We start from the raw sequence: 15630 nt of genomic DNA, 5'->3' as shown, positions 1-15630 counted from the left end.
CCCCACTCCCAGAAATGGCTCCCGCCGCCCCCTCCTCCCTGCAGGCGAAACACAACCCGGGCGCTCCTCCCCGCGCTCCTGCGGCCGGGGCCGGATTGGTCGTGAGGGGCCAGTGCTGGGAGCGCACGGAGGGGCCGTGAGGTGATGGGGGGAAGATGGAGGCGCCTCTGAGGGCTCCCCTCACCCCCGCCCCGCTCGGACCCGGCGGTGCAGGCCCGCGGTCCCGGGGCTGAATCCTGCAGGCTTGTCCCGGGGCGCTGAGGGTGCATCATTCCTGAAAGGGATGAAGAAGTATTGGGGAGTATTTCTAGGAGACGGGCTGGGTGGTCCTTGGGGCGCTGCCGAAAGCGCAGTGCTGTGATACACTGCAGGTCTCAGTACAGCGATGTTCACAAAAAAAGCCTGTCAAGACTGATTTAAAGGTTAGTGCAGTTCAATATAAAGCCGTAAACGAAATGTTACTGTGCAAACCGATTCAATGATCATGCCCAGTGCTTTCATACTGTGGTAGAAAAGAATATTGATCATTGTAATGCTCTTCTCAGGTTTCACAATAGTCTTCATCAGTATTTAATACGTGGGCAAATAATGTAAATTGCAAGTAATAATTTTTTGCCAACTTTAATGGGTTTATATGTATCACTTCTCAAACCTGTTTCCATAGTGATTATATATGAACAAATGAAGGCAGTGCTTGAAAAACTCGACCCTTTACTTGTCTAGAATATTGTAAATTGTGTAGAACCATCTAGAATATCCATAAAGGGAATCTCACAAAGACTATATATACATTTAATCTTCCTATGGTAACATCTGCTAGGGCAATATCATCTGTAGAAATAATGTAGCATTTACCAATATCCCAGCAAAATTATATAAATACAACTCCACTTGTGACCCACCCTAATGGTCTCAAGTTTTGTTTCACCCATGCTGGGTAGAAAATATTGAGAATATCTTGTGTTTGCAGTTCAGACAGCTATTCAACGATAGCCAGAGGCTTTTTAAATAAATGATGACAGTTTATGTGGACTCATAAACCTCTGGTTGTAAAAGAAACAGGATGGACTGAAGAAAGAACATGAATGCATGGCTAGCGTGGTTAGATTTCCCACTAAGATGACTTTGAGTCTAAAAGGAGAAATAAAAGTGCTGAATATTTGTTAGGGATCTTGAATATTTATTAAGAAAGCTGTTGAATATGTATTTTTTTATTTAAGTATTGCATTTAAGTCTTGAAGTATTTGCAAACCTGAGTGGAAAAGATTTCAGGACCTGAGGGAGTTTCAGGAAGGTAAGTTATCATTCTTCACAGATTTGAAATGACATCTCAGAAACAAGTATCTACTTTATCTTTCCCTATAATGAAATTTGTGTTATTTCAGATTATCCATTTATCAGATCACTTTGAGAACTCAGTTTTGACAACAGTTTTTAGCTAGCAAGGCTTTCCTGGCTTTCTTTAAGGAGAAACTGTTCCCATTGCTTTAGCTTCCTGGAAATCTTGTTTTATTCTGCTTGACCAAATTTCATCCTGTTAAAAAAAAACTCAGAAAATGTTTTTTTGCCTGTTAACTTCGATCAAGGGACAATTTTATAAATTTATATTGTTATTTACTGTCTAAAATAATGGAAAGTCTCTCAGTCAGATGCCAAGATTTCTTGGAATTAGGCAACTACGTAGCCAAGCAGTGCTGCCTGCCCCCCCAGCTCTTGACCACTGACCTTTGTAGAGGAGCTTGAGACTTCTGTGTCTCTGAAGATTTTATTCATCTCTGATTTACCTGATGCTTGAGTATAAAGGAAAGCCTGTTGAGTTTATTGGTATCGCCTGTCACGTGGTCGTGGCAGAGTTTGGCAGAGTTTGATGAATCAAATTATTTGGCCTCATTATTTGCTCTGGTTCATGGTTGTTTTAATGCAGTGACAGTCCTTGATCTGGTGGCCCCTTGGCAGATACTTTCTTTTTGCTTTGAGTGTTGTATGACTGGAACAATGAAATTATGATTTAAGAAACAAATCATCAGTTCCCACGTAAAAGAGATTTATTCATATGGATATTTCACACCAGGGCCTATGAGGAACAGAACCCAGTGTTTCCTGCAGTGGAAATCATTGGCTTGTTTCACCAAATGAAAAGAGGAAAGAAATTTTGTTTCATTAAATTTGGATAAACAAATGGTTGGAAATGCAGAATCAGTCCTTTCTTTTTGTGAAACAAGATAGCAGAAATCCAGGATTGTTATCCTAGCAGTGACCCCTAACTGTACTAGAGGAAAAAATTTCGACATTTTACACCCTTTAAAACCTTTGTACAGTGTTTGAGAAATGTCTGTTTGGTTACAGTAGGGCAAGCAGCCATGTCATGTGATTTCATATCTAACTTGTGTATTTTTAGGTCAGTGTTAGCCATACTCTGCCTGGAATTATTTGTGTTTTGAACAAGAAGTGAGGAGGTACTGAAAGGTCAGATTTTGTCACTGACAAAAATCTTGGAATTACACTGGGATTTCTTATGGTCCCCTGGCTTTAGATCTGATTAAGCTTTCTAGAGCAGCCTCAGCTGAAAACTTGCTCCTCAAGGATCAGGTTCATGTTTTCATCAAGCAGAAGAGACACCAAGAAGACACTAAATAATATGTGTGTACTAAAGATAGGATCCACGGCCACATATATATGTGCACCTAATATACTTCAGTAGATGTTTCCCAAAAAGACAATCCCAGTGAATCATGAGCTCTTTAGTGAGAGTGAACATAATTATACATTTATTAGCAGGGGGTAACAGATGGACTAGCTGGTTTAGCAGCTGGGTTTCCAGTCATTACTCATGCAGATTGAAGTAAGGAATGATGTATCTAAAGAAAGCAGTAGGAGCTGACACCTCCTGAAACTGAGCTCCAGTTGAGTAATCCCTGCTCACCAATATTCTGGCAAAGCCTGTGGTACAGTTTGCATTAGGAAATCTCAGAAATCTCCTTTTAGAAATTTCATAGCATGATTTGAATTTGCTGTGAAACTGTCACGTACTTCACAGGAAACCTGGAAGATGCCTGAGTTCCTCTCCTGCATTCGCAAGTCTGGTGCGAGAGTGGGGACTGTGTATTATTTGATTGTCATGACTAGCAGGGCAAAGAAAGTAATGGTAAACAGACAGAGCTCACTCACAGTAGGTCATGTCAAGGATCAAGATGATTTGTTAGGGTGTTGTTAGCAAGAAGTCCTGTTTTTCAGTTCATCAGTCCCAAAGGATCCTGCCTAAACAAAAGCGCTCTTCCTCAGATGTAGGAGTGGATAGGAAAGATTCTGGAAAGCCTCCAGGGAAGAAAGAAAGTCCAAATTCCAGGAGTCCCATGCTTGTTATTTAAAAGTAGTCAGGGTTTCATTAATGCTAACTTATGCATTTTTTGTCATTCCACTGAAATTACAATTTAAACAAACTAAACAATAGGATTTTATAAAATGCAGTGTTTTTAATGGACTGAGAAAGCTGGCTTTGTATTCTGTAGTCTCTCATGTAATCTGAAATCCACATTCTGATGACTTCAGTATGTTGGGCTGCTAGGTTTGCTCTGTCATCCTTTTTTAAAATTAATTTACAACTTTGTTACGCTTTGACCGATATTTCTACGCTTTGTAACTGTAGTCAAATTTGTGTTGTGAAATCTCAATGATGTCCCCGTTGAGTGAATTAAAAGTACATCCAGACACAGAATTTCCTCTCCCAGTCCAAGTTCTGTCTCACTGAATAGTTGTGCACTAGGTCAATAAGGAATGTTTTCAAATATGCTTGAATTACTTAGGTGGCAAGCACTATAGACAGACAGTGGGATTTAAGCTGCTTTAGTTGATTTAATTGTCTCACATGCTCAGTCTATTCATGATATTCAGGCTTGTGTAGAGGATGTGGGGTGGACAGGACCTTTTGCTGGCCAGCTGACTCACTTGTCTGAAATGTATGCACGGTGGTTTGTGGCTTGTCCTTCCGAGTTGCTTGGAGCACAAGTCTCCAAGGAGTGTTCCTGCTTTAGTTTTGCATACTTTTGTTTCTTACCTTAAGTTCTCTCATTCCCAGTTAGATTTTTTCCTTGATGATGTTAATCTGTTAAACTGTTTAAGACTAATTTTTTAAAAAGAAAGAGCAAAGTTGTGTGAATTTAATATTTCCGGTTATTCATCCATTAATTCATCTCCTCTTTAGAGTTTGGAGCTTAAATTCAGACTCTTAGTGACCTTCCTGCCTTCAGAGGTTTGAAGTTGTCTGTTACGTATTTCTTAGTCTGAAATAATGAAATTCTCTGGTTTATGCAGTGGGAAAGTTTTAGTAAACTGCTGCTGAAAGGAAGTGGCAGAAGTGTTCTGGGCCCTCAGAGAAACCCAGGATTCTCAGCTCTGTCTCAGAGGGTAAAAAAATCTTTAGAACTAAGGGAAGTGAAATACTACTTATTTTTATAGTAAGTATATATAGTTTCATTCAATGGCCTTTGAATTTGTGAAAAACTTCCCTTTTACTTTAGTTAGCATTACATTGGGCTTCTAATAAAAAACTAGGGTTAATTTTAGAAAATCAGTATTTAATTTCTTAGAGGAAGCATATAAATTACAGTTAATTCTTTAAAGGAGTATAAAGTAAGAAAACTATCATATGGGATCACTTATGGTGGTCTTGTAATTTTAGTAACGATTCTGGTAATAAGAAAAATGTTGGCACAATAAAACCTTAACCGAAATACTTGAAACAGAAACACACTTTTCTTTCTATGATTTTTGTAGTCATTCAGTCCTCTGCATGCTATAAAACTCAATAATTACAGTTTTAGGTCTTGAATATTCTCCTTGATTGAGCAATTAGATCCTTTGTTGTAGTTTTCAAGGCTTGTAGTTGGGTCCAGGACATGAAGTCGGCTTAGCTCTTTTCTTTATTGTGTTAAGGACTCCCAGTGTGACCACAGACATGTAATTTTAACACTAAAATTGAACAGATTATATTTATTAAAGACTTGCCATTGACTCTTATTATAATGAGAGCTCTTTTTGCTCTTGAGTTTTCTCCTCTGCAAAGTGGGGTGATGGTATTTGCCTCAGAGGTGACGTGTGGGCAAGTGATTGAAACATGGGGGTCAGTAATGACAGGAGGCCTAGAAATCTTTGATAGAAGTTACAAGTACTTTCAGGGTAGAGTCTGTTCTTTCTATTGCAAAAGTAAAGAAAAGCTGAGAGATGAACCAGGTGGCAGCTGCTGGTAACATCCTGACACAGTAGTGGTTACATTTATTTTTAAGTCTGCTGAAAGCCTTTTGCACTCCCATGAAATAGTGCATGTCATATATTTCTGTGAGGCAGTCTGCAAAGAATATTTTTTTCCAATTCTGAGAGAAAGGTATGAGCTTGTGCATTACTTTGAAGAAAACATTTTTCCTTCTGCTATTGGTTAACCATCTGTGCACATTGTTTATTCTCATCATTATTCAAATTTGGAATCCACTGACATTGCTTAAGGTTTTCAATTGATGATTTCAGTTGTTTAATTTTTGGAACAGCCACTACAGGCAGACCTGTACTCTCTATTTAATCTGAGCACCTTTCTTCATTGATAAAAAGTTGAGTGTTATGTTCTCAGTAGGAGGAAGTAATGCACGTGCACCAAGCCCAAGATGAAAACACCAAAAAGGCCAAGTAGGACTTTGATTTTTACAGGGGTAAATTCATAGGGCCAGTTTGTGGTCAAAAAGTAATAATCTCTTATGTTGGATATACGTGAACCTTGATAGATGCTCTGTGTCCTGAGTGATGAGAGCCAGCCACTCTGCCCTTCCCCATCCAAATGACACTTTTGGACATCAGGACAAACACACTGTGCTGTGCAGTGCTGTGAGTTATGAGGGCCCATCTCAGATTGGTGACAACAAATGGCAGGGATTTCATTTATCAACTGATACAGTGTTGCACAGAGAACTTCCTGTGAGTGTCTTACAGGCCTTTATTGTCAGGATATTTGAAATGTGCACGTCCCTAAGCAGCAAGAGTGAGATATCACACAAATTACTTCATTGTTCTTTAACAGAAGCTCTTTCTGTGTCCATATCCAGCCTTGTCTGTTAACGAATTCTCTTGCTCCTTCTCTATCAGAGCATTTTAAATTTCAAAGTAGTATTTTGCAGTTTATAGTTTGTTACAGCATGTAACAGGTAAAAATAAAGATAAATACTTTGTCATTAATAAAATGAGCTGTGTAGTCAAAAGTATTGCCTCAAGGTAAATCTTAATTTCTACAAATTGAAAGTTTCCTACTGAGATTTACTTTTCATAAGAAAATTGAGACTATTAATTTCTGCAGGTAACTATAGCTCAGAATCAGTTTCTGTTACTGATACTGATTTAATGTGAAAGTATAGATAATTAGTTTCAGCTTTGTGCCCTTCTTTCATCTGTTTGTACAATGGAAATTATCGTCTTTCTTTGAAGAATCTCTTGGACTGTAAACTGTTTAAGGCTGGGACTGATGGCTTTGTGTGCTATGCTTCAGCCTGCAAAGCAGTGACCTCTGGGTGGGGAAAAGTTTAAAAACTTAATCAAGATAAACATTATGACTTTTGTAATAATTTTGTTCGTTTGTTTTCTCAATCTTTCTGAGATCTTTTGGGGATGAAAAATATAATTATTCCAAGGCTTTTCTCTTTAACAGTGTTACGGATTCATGCTCTTGTCATGGCTGGGTTTGAAATGTGTGCTCATGAAGCTGAAGTGCCAAGTGAGCTGCTAATTGTAACTGTCCTGCTCTGTTGTTTGGGGCTTCTATTTCGTGCTGTGAAGCCTCTGTAGGCCAGTCCTTAGCCCCAGTTGTTTGTGCTTTAACCCATCCCAGAATGGTATTTTATATTGTTTTGTATGCTGACTGAATACTGCCAGATGAGGCAAAAAATGAACATTTGAGGTGCTGGATAGTAGAGAATTCGTTCTTTTCCTCTCAGGTTGTACCCAGGAACAGCTGCCTGTGTTTTCCTGGGATCCACCAACACAAGCAAGCATGGACATGGACTAATGCATGGACAGGACAAGATGCAGGTGATCATGTTACTTTAGATAAGAATAATTGTGGCGTTGCTCGTGCCACTCCAGGACATGCACTTTAACACATCATGTCACAGCAATTGGCAGTGACCAGAAACCTTTGTTCTTTACCCAGCAGGAGACAGAAATGCAAGTTCATGCTGAATTGCAGGAATATATTGATTCATTTAGTTCATGCATGTAGTGAAAATTATTAGATTATAATTTACTGACAGGTTTTTTGCAATAAATAAATAAATAAAATGTGTGTGCCTCTATTCAAAGTACTTTTATCTTGTCTTAGGTACTTTAGTTTAATTAAAGAGTTTCTGATAGTAATTCTTTCTTAGTCTTAAGGAGCTGTTTATTTGCTGTCATATTCAACATTTACTTGTAGCTCATTCTTCTGATTAATTTAAAAGTAGCAAAGTCAGGAAAATCCTAATTTCTAAGCGGACAGATATTGTAGTACTCAGTAACCACCCAATTACTGATATTTTTTCTTTGCTTGCTTTTTGCCCTCTTTAGCTTGTGTTACCATTTCTAAATGTATTCTGATATATACTTTTCCATGGGTTACAAGACTATGAATTCTTGTATGCCATTACTGCTTTTATTTTAGTAGGAGTTTAACAAACAAACCACTGATTTAATTTATGTGTTAATAACAAATGAAGAAAGACTCAGTCAAACAATGACAAATACTTTTGGTTTCAGGACTTCTTTTGGATGTGATATTTTATGTATCTTAAGCTCGGAGTTCTCTTTTTTCACATTTGTGTTCAAGAAAGCTTAGTTACCACAAAGATGATTTTACAGTTAATTAAACAAAAAGAGTTCTCTGATTTCCTTTACTATTATTCATTTGCATTGTTAATATTCAGTTCTTCTGGGAATACAACTTTGTACCCCAGGGAGCACACTTTTTCTGAAATAATTTTGGAATTGTGTTTGTTAATTTGCATCACATCAGAATTGTCTTTGCTAATTTCCTGGGCAAACAGACTGTGTATCTTTATGCAGAAGGAAGCAGAGAGAAGTGAGAACTGTGAAGGACTGCTGCCTCAGAGCTGCTGTTGCCATAGAGCTGCTAACGAGGAAAAAAACTGCAGCATGGATTTCTTGTGCTGTTGAAGGTAAGATGAGGGCACAGCAAAGACTGTAGGAGGGGGAGGGGAGGCGAGGCAGAGGGGGGGGAGAAGAGGAAGAAAGTCTGCGTCCTTGCTGTCTAAAAAAGGAAATTCAGTGTCAGTGTTCATGAGCAGAACTGCTGGTGCAGAAGAACAAAGCTCTCTCAGTTGTTTAGGGTAGCAGGAGTGATGAGCAAGCAAGCACACTCCCGTGCTTTCAGGAGGAAATACTGCAATGAAAGGAGGGAGAAGAAGAGTGACTTTTTCGTTTAGAAAATATTCACTGCTGCTTCAAGGTAGCTGCTTTTTGATACTATTTGGCATTAACGTTGTTACCCTGGGTAAAGACATCTGTGAAAAAACTCAGTAGAGAGATAAGAAGAAAAAGTGGTGGTAAAAAATTCAGTATAACATTGAATCAATTGAATTCTGTTTGTATATATTAAAATATGTCAGTTGTTGCATTCAGCTGTGCAGTGCTGTGAAACCTTTCAAAATGCAAGTGAAACTATATTTTTTGTGCTGAGATTGTTGGGGTATATTGATGTGTTATCCACCTTTTATCAATGATCTTTCATCTTCTGTTTTCTAAGTAGATGTCTTTTGAGTGGAAATGTATAATAAATAAATGAAAAATAAATATTAAGTACTCAAGAATACTGACTACAGAACTGACATCAGACATGCTTTCTGTGGGATCTCTTTAATGGGGTGAGCTTTGTAGTCTAAGACTTTTCAAGATCATTGCAGAATTATATGTGAAACACTCATGCAAAAGCTACTGCTGCTCTTTCTACATCTGTCTAGCATGTTATGTGTTTTTGCTGTCCTTCACCTGCTCCTTCCCTCAGTCTTTTGGCTCTTTCTGAGGCAACTGAACCCACGTGCCCTGCACTGCGAACCCAGCACACCTGCCATGTTTGAGCTGTGGGGCCTTGAAGAGAACAAAACAAACTGTGGAGGCAGTGATAATGCTGTCTTAGCTCTGCTGGTACTCCTGTGTTGATATTGCTTAACCATCTGTTTGCTGTGTTATCGAGTGTGCTTGGATAGAACAGCCCTTTCTCACAATTTCTTGTTTTGCACTTTATCACCATTTATCAAATGGTGTTTGACTATTCTGCAGTCTGTTTGCAATTTGGGTCAGAGTGAATTTTTTTCCTATAGCAGCCTGGTAGTTTGGCAATTCAGGTTGTAAATAGGGATTCACTTTTTTTTTTTGGTAGTATTACCATCTCTCACTGTGAAATTGTTATTCTTTGAGATCATAGAGCTTAGCTCATACATGTCATTTCCCAGCCATGAGTGGCACTGGGTAAGATACATCAATCACAAATATATCAGTTGCCCTTTCCAAGGTGTATCATGGGGAATTGGATGTTTAAGTCTGTTTTTACTAGTCAGACCCATTTTGTGATTCAGACTAGTTTTGTCAGACTCATTAGCTGCAGACAGTTCTGCAGTCTTCAGAACCATTCTTTTTATTTACTGTTGTCCGCAGTGCACTTGGGGTTGATAACATCCTGTTAAGGTTTGCATGAGTCTTTTGAGCTTAATCCATGGCTGAGGCACCCCCTGGCAATACCAGTGATTGTGACTCAGTTCAGTGTCAGCAAGCGGTTTAATCACCTTCTGCTCCGAACAGTTGTTAGCGCCCTGCTGAGTTTGTGTTAGGGCTGAGTTCCACTGAGCATTGGGTGCTACATTCCAGAAGAGATCACTGAACTTCTGAGTCAAACTAGTTTGGGTTCTTCAGAGTTGTAAGGTGATTATTCAAACAAATATGAGTGTATAATAAACACCTCTCTGTACAGTAGCTGTTAAAGAAGGAATGGATGGACCCTATGCAGACTAAAATTCAGTTGCCTTAGAACAGCTATTTCGTGGACGATTAGTGTTGAAGTGTAAGATTGATTTAATAGTTCTTCATTGGCAAAAACAGGTGGCAGAAGCACAATGTTGCTAAATGACAGGTTATTCTCATAAATTTGCAAATGGTATGAATATTTATTGGTTCCAGTTGATGGGTTGATGGTGGCTAATATATATTTACAGTGAAAATGAATAGAGCTACAGCAGTGCTGATATGTTTTGAGTGGAGTGAACTCACATTGTACCCTTCCTATTGACACTGTTCCTGTGCCAAACTGTCGGCTACAACCGACATCTGTCACCTTGAGTCAAAGTTCCAGAGTTATCTTGGTTGTCTTATGATAGAAAAGTAACTTAATTGGAAGCTAAACAGGGCAGAGGAGTTGTTTGTAAATCTACTAATCTGTCCATACATGTGGATTGAACTCTGAAGAAAGAGGTGATCTCATAGTTTATGCTTGGTTTGCTTGCTTCTTGCACCTGGTTTGTATTGTGGGAATGATCAAGAGAATAAGGAAGTATGGCAAAACACTACCCAGAACATTCTGATCTCTGTATTTGGGCCATGAAAGAAAGCTGTTAAGCCACTAGTGCTGCTGTTGTTAATACCACGACCTGCACCAATTCCCAAAGCACTGTAAAATATAAGAGCTACTTTGAAGGTTAATTCTGCCCATAATTACCTTTTAGAGGCATTGCACTGCTCAATGTCCATCTCAGTCACTTCCAAGTAATATCAGTTTTTTACACGATAGATTTTGGCTGAGTGCTCTAAGGCCTGATTTTTGAAATGGTGAGTACCCATAATGCTATTTAAGGTTAATTTAAGGTTAATTCTCAGCACAATTTAAAATCAGGCCTCTACATTCAAACAGGAGATTTTAGTTTAGCAGTCACAAGACTGCTTAAATGATCAATCTGAATTCTAGATTCCTGCTGGAACTGGTTTTTTTTTCTTTTGTAAAGCCTGAGCTACGTCCCATTATACCCCTTTATTTTTATTAATTTGTGAGCATTTCTACTCTTTTTGTTAATATACAGCTGCTAGAACAGCTGGCACTTATAAATGAAGAGAATTCAGCTATAGTAGATTTACTTCTACGTGATGTTTTATGGCATTAATCTTTTTTTCTTTTGGATTGAATGTCAAGGAATTAACTTCTGCTGACATGCTTAGGGGTTAGAATAAGAAATAAAACTATGTTCCTTCACATGTGTTTGGTGGATTTTCAAGATATTAAACTATATTGTTTTGGGCATGTAAGTCAAAGTCTTTAAACATGTTACAGCTCCTGTGGATGTTCCATTGATGAGCATTTTGTTCCCCAAGTTGAAATCAATAATCCTCAATTCTTGTCTACCCCAACTGTTTGAGTTTTTTTATAGCAATCTAAGTTTCAGTTAAAAATATGTCCTCCCTGAGTGACAGGTACTTCCTTGTTCATTCTCTACCCTAGTCAGATTTGTTCCCTTGTTTTTCACTCATATTATTATTTTTTTGTTTCAAGCCAACTGGTCTGTTATGGCTCCTGTGATAAGTGCATCCAGTGGAAGGTGGAGAGGCAGCCACCAAATTCAGACAGTGCTTCTCATAGATATATTTTTGCTCTTTACTTTTAAAACCAATATAATTCTTTGGCATATCTCTGGATTCTGCAGGGAATTCTGATTCTCTGTGGCTCAATTTGAACTGAAACAATAAGGTAAGTAATTTAATACCTGATCTTCAACCCACAGATCAGCACTGTCAGTATTCATGGCAGAAGAGAAAAGAATCTCTGTCAAGTTTTGAATCCCTGTTACTCCATATTAGTAGGAGCTTATGGTTGAGTCTTCACTGAGTAGCAGATTGAAACGAGTGCAGGAACAGCAGTACTACCAGTATTCATTGTAGAAAGATGCCTTACCCAATTAGGAAAACCTTCCCTCTTTCCTTCATGAAGCAGCCTTCCTCTTCTTTGAGAATGCAGTAGAAACGTTTTGTTATTACTTACATTTTACCAAATGAACTTCACTTAAAGCTTAATTAAAACTGTGGAAGCTGAATTATACTAATGTAGTGTTGTAAACACAGCAGCATTAGGAGTTGTGTGTGAGTAGCTAGTTATAGAATTGAAAATATCTAATCCCATTATTATTTTTTAAGAATATTTGAGGAATTTATACTTTGGATTTGGTACAGCTCTCTCTACATTACAATGGCCACACAACGATGTCATTTCTAATTCTGTAGCCTCTTATCCTCAGAGCTGATATTCCTAAGTTGGGAGCAATTATCTTGCTGGCTGAGAGACCTGAGAAAACAAGGAAGGAAATGGGTTCTTACATCTTATCAAATGCCAGCATTCATTGTTCATGCTCCCCATGTTCTGATGTCAGGTGTTTGCACAGCTCTCTCCCATGGCTTACACTGTGTCAACATAGCACAGGAGGATGATTGGAACTGCTGAGTGTGATTAAAAGGTCGTGTCTGAATTATGGCAAAAATCCAATAGGCCATCCATAGTAAAGCTGAGGAATTTTCGTGGTCAGTTGAAATACATATTTTGTCCCACAGTCACAGGTGGAATGAACAAGAGAGAGAGCACATTAAATTCAGACAGCTGCAGAATGGCCATCGTGCAGCTCTGGATGTCAGCAGTGTCATCAACAGAGCTTTAATTCAGACATGTTTTCATACCCCAGAGTTGTAGTTCCTGCACTATCTGCATCACTAAGAATGCAATTTTTCTGGTGCAGGAGTAGCCTTTATTCTTTATGTTCGTGAAATTACACTTAGAGCATTATTTATACACCTTGCTCATAATAAGTAACTGGCAAACTTCGGAGCTCTGTTGCTAAAGCATAATATTTAAAACAGATTGCACAGATGGGATGTTCTTATCTACATTGTTACTCACCCAAACCAAACGCTGAGTGTTAAGTCTACTAAGCCTTTCCTGGCAATCACAAGACTGACATAATTTGGAGATCGTAAACCCTGTGGCAAAAAATGTGCCATCTGCTGGCCAAGGAGGAGAGTACTCGGTAGCCACTGTGGTCCCTGGACAGAGTGCGCCAGCGTGATTCCTGCAGTAGGAGAAGCTGGGAGCTTTGCAGAGCTCTCAGCAGCAGAACTGAAACAAGGCTGGTCAGTAATTTTCTGACAGCAGATTCTTCCCTCCAAAGGTGCTGTTTTGTTGTAATTGAGAACATGTCAATGAGAAGTTGAAATGTTCCATTCTAAAAATATCCAAACATTCTGTTTCAAAATTTTTAGACTAGAATACTGATTTTTATTCCAGAATGATTTTTTTTAAAAGTAATTATTTTTGTAAATTACGAAAGCAAATTGAAATTGTCATCCTTGTATTAAACATTAATGAAATCTCACATCATCACTATAGCACAGTGTAAATGACCGCTCAGTCTGTCTCACTACTCGTGATCGTGTACGTATGATTCTCTGTGGGGAGAATATATCAAGGGTGTGACTATCTTTTCATTCAGATCAGGGACATCAGAAATGGGAAGAAAACTTTGTTTTTCTCATCTTTGCACCTTTACTTCTTTTACTGTAATTTTGTACTAATTACTTAAATTGCTAGGGTGATTTAAAGAAAAACTGGTTTGAGCTTATGCTCTTTGTAATAGTTCAGCATACACAAAAGAGTTTGCAGATACAGACAAGATCACACGAGTCAAAATTCAGGAAAAAAAGAAAAGAAACAGAAAACTAAAGATAACTCTCAAGGCTTTCCTTTGTCTAGCTTTGTAAGTTTAGTACTTGTCACGTGGTAAAAAGAGAAGATAGACTTTGCATTTTATGCTGCAAGAAAGAAATGGAAAAAAAATGCTGGATTTGAGTAGTGATTGATCCAGGATTTATTATTTTTGTATCTTTCTCTAAAATGGGGCTCCAGCTAAGTTGTGTGACTTCTGAAAGATTGGTAACTTAGTTTTCAGAAAGAAAGGAAGTACAGTCGTTCTGATTATATATCACCAGTCACGACAGAGGTCTGTCTGTCTATATGGCAGCCAGTTACACTGTGAAAAAAAACCAAAACCTTTAGATGCACATAACCAGGCTGAGTTTATATTCACAGGGACCATTTCTAATTTTGAACTTCATGACTTTTTCAATACATTTCACCGAAGCTTTTAATGCAATTAGGAAAAAGGAACCAGGCACCAGAGAGGGGAGGTGTGCCTACACTGCCAGGGAATGTTTAGATTCAAGGCAGTATGAGTTCAGTTCTGTGATGTGTTGGGCACTGCCCTGCCACAATTCAGAGAGACCCTCCTGCACACATCTCTTGCTTTTTACTTTTGTTCTTACCTCTCTTCTTTGGTTCCTGTCCTTTTTAGCTCCTTGGCCATTGAGCCTTCAGCCACTTCTCCATCCCATTCAGTCTGTTTCAATTTTTGCCACTCATTTGCTGTTTTCTTTTGTTCTTTTCACCCTGTCCATATCATTCCACCCTGCCTCTGTCCTTTCCACTTCCGTGTCTTCTGACCATTTCTTGTAGCTACTTCTCTTTCAAGATCATCCTGGACCTGTTGTGCCAAGACCTCCTGATCCTGTTCATCCATCAATTTGCATTCTCTGAATGGACTTCACCTGTCTTGTTCTCCCTCACCAGGGAGGTGATGGCCATAGAAGCACAGCACACAAACGAAGGACCCATTCCCAGCTGTTGAATATATAGTCTTGATGCCACAGAATCCCAGGAGCTGGGATGAGCAACTTCAGGCAATTGAAGCTGTGTTGGAGGATACTTACTCTGTGCTTTCAAGCAATATGGTCTTTTTCAACAATATCAGTGAAATGTTACCACTTGTAGAACCTTACCCTGTCACTAACCTTTTATGGGACCAAGTAGTGGCTCAAACTGGTGAACTGATCTGGGTATTATAGTATTCATTTGTTTATTGCTGCGTATTATATTTTTTTCAGCTGAATAAGTTATTGGATCCATATAGAGGGAAAACATGTTTTAATTTGCAAGAAATATTTGATGCTTTTTAGCTAATGTGTCCCACAAAACCACCAACCTTTGGAAGATATCCAGAATAGAAAATTCAGTCCAGTCTCAAAATTATGCGCAACCTAATAATGGAAGAAAGCGAACAAATTTTAGGTGCCTCAAGAGTTTGTAATTTTGTCGTCTGATCTGTAATATTTGTACACTTCTGCCACATGAAAATCTGTCAGTCATAACGCTTCTTCTGTGTAGTTAACATCATACCTATAGGGAATAATAAAAGTGCTTTATTTAGGATTCTCTCAGCTGTCCATGTTATCCAACAGAACAACCTGCTAGTGATAGACTGGTGGCAATATTAATTTGTTTAAAGAAATTGACAGATAAAACAGGTTCCTTTGTTTTATTTTGTTCTTTATTTCACTCCAGTAAATCAGAGAAATATTATTTCATATATATGAAGAGGCTCCCTTACTCTCTATTGTCTTGCTTTTGTTTTACCCATATTTGGTTGAGATTCTTCACGTAATCTGCAAAATTCTTTCTGCCATTGTTTTAAATATAATACAGTGAGATTTGATGCAGTGATTCACTTTGTGCTTATAGCAACTTGA

Source organism: Neopelma chrysocephalum, unplaced genomic scaffold (genome assembly GCF_003984885.1).
Source record: "Neopelma chrysocephalum unplaced genomic scaffold, ASM398488v2 Primary Assembly neopelma1_69, whole genome shotgun sequence".
NCBI classification, from domain to species: Eukaryota; Metazoa; Chordata; class Aves; order Passeriformes; family Pipridae; genus Neopelma; species Neopelma chrysocephalum.
Note: the sequence above shows the minus strand (reverse complement) of the source record.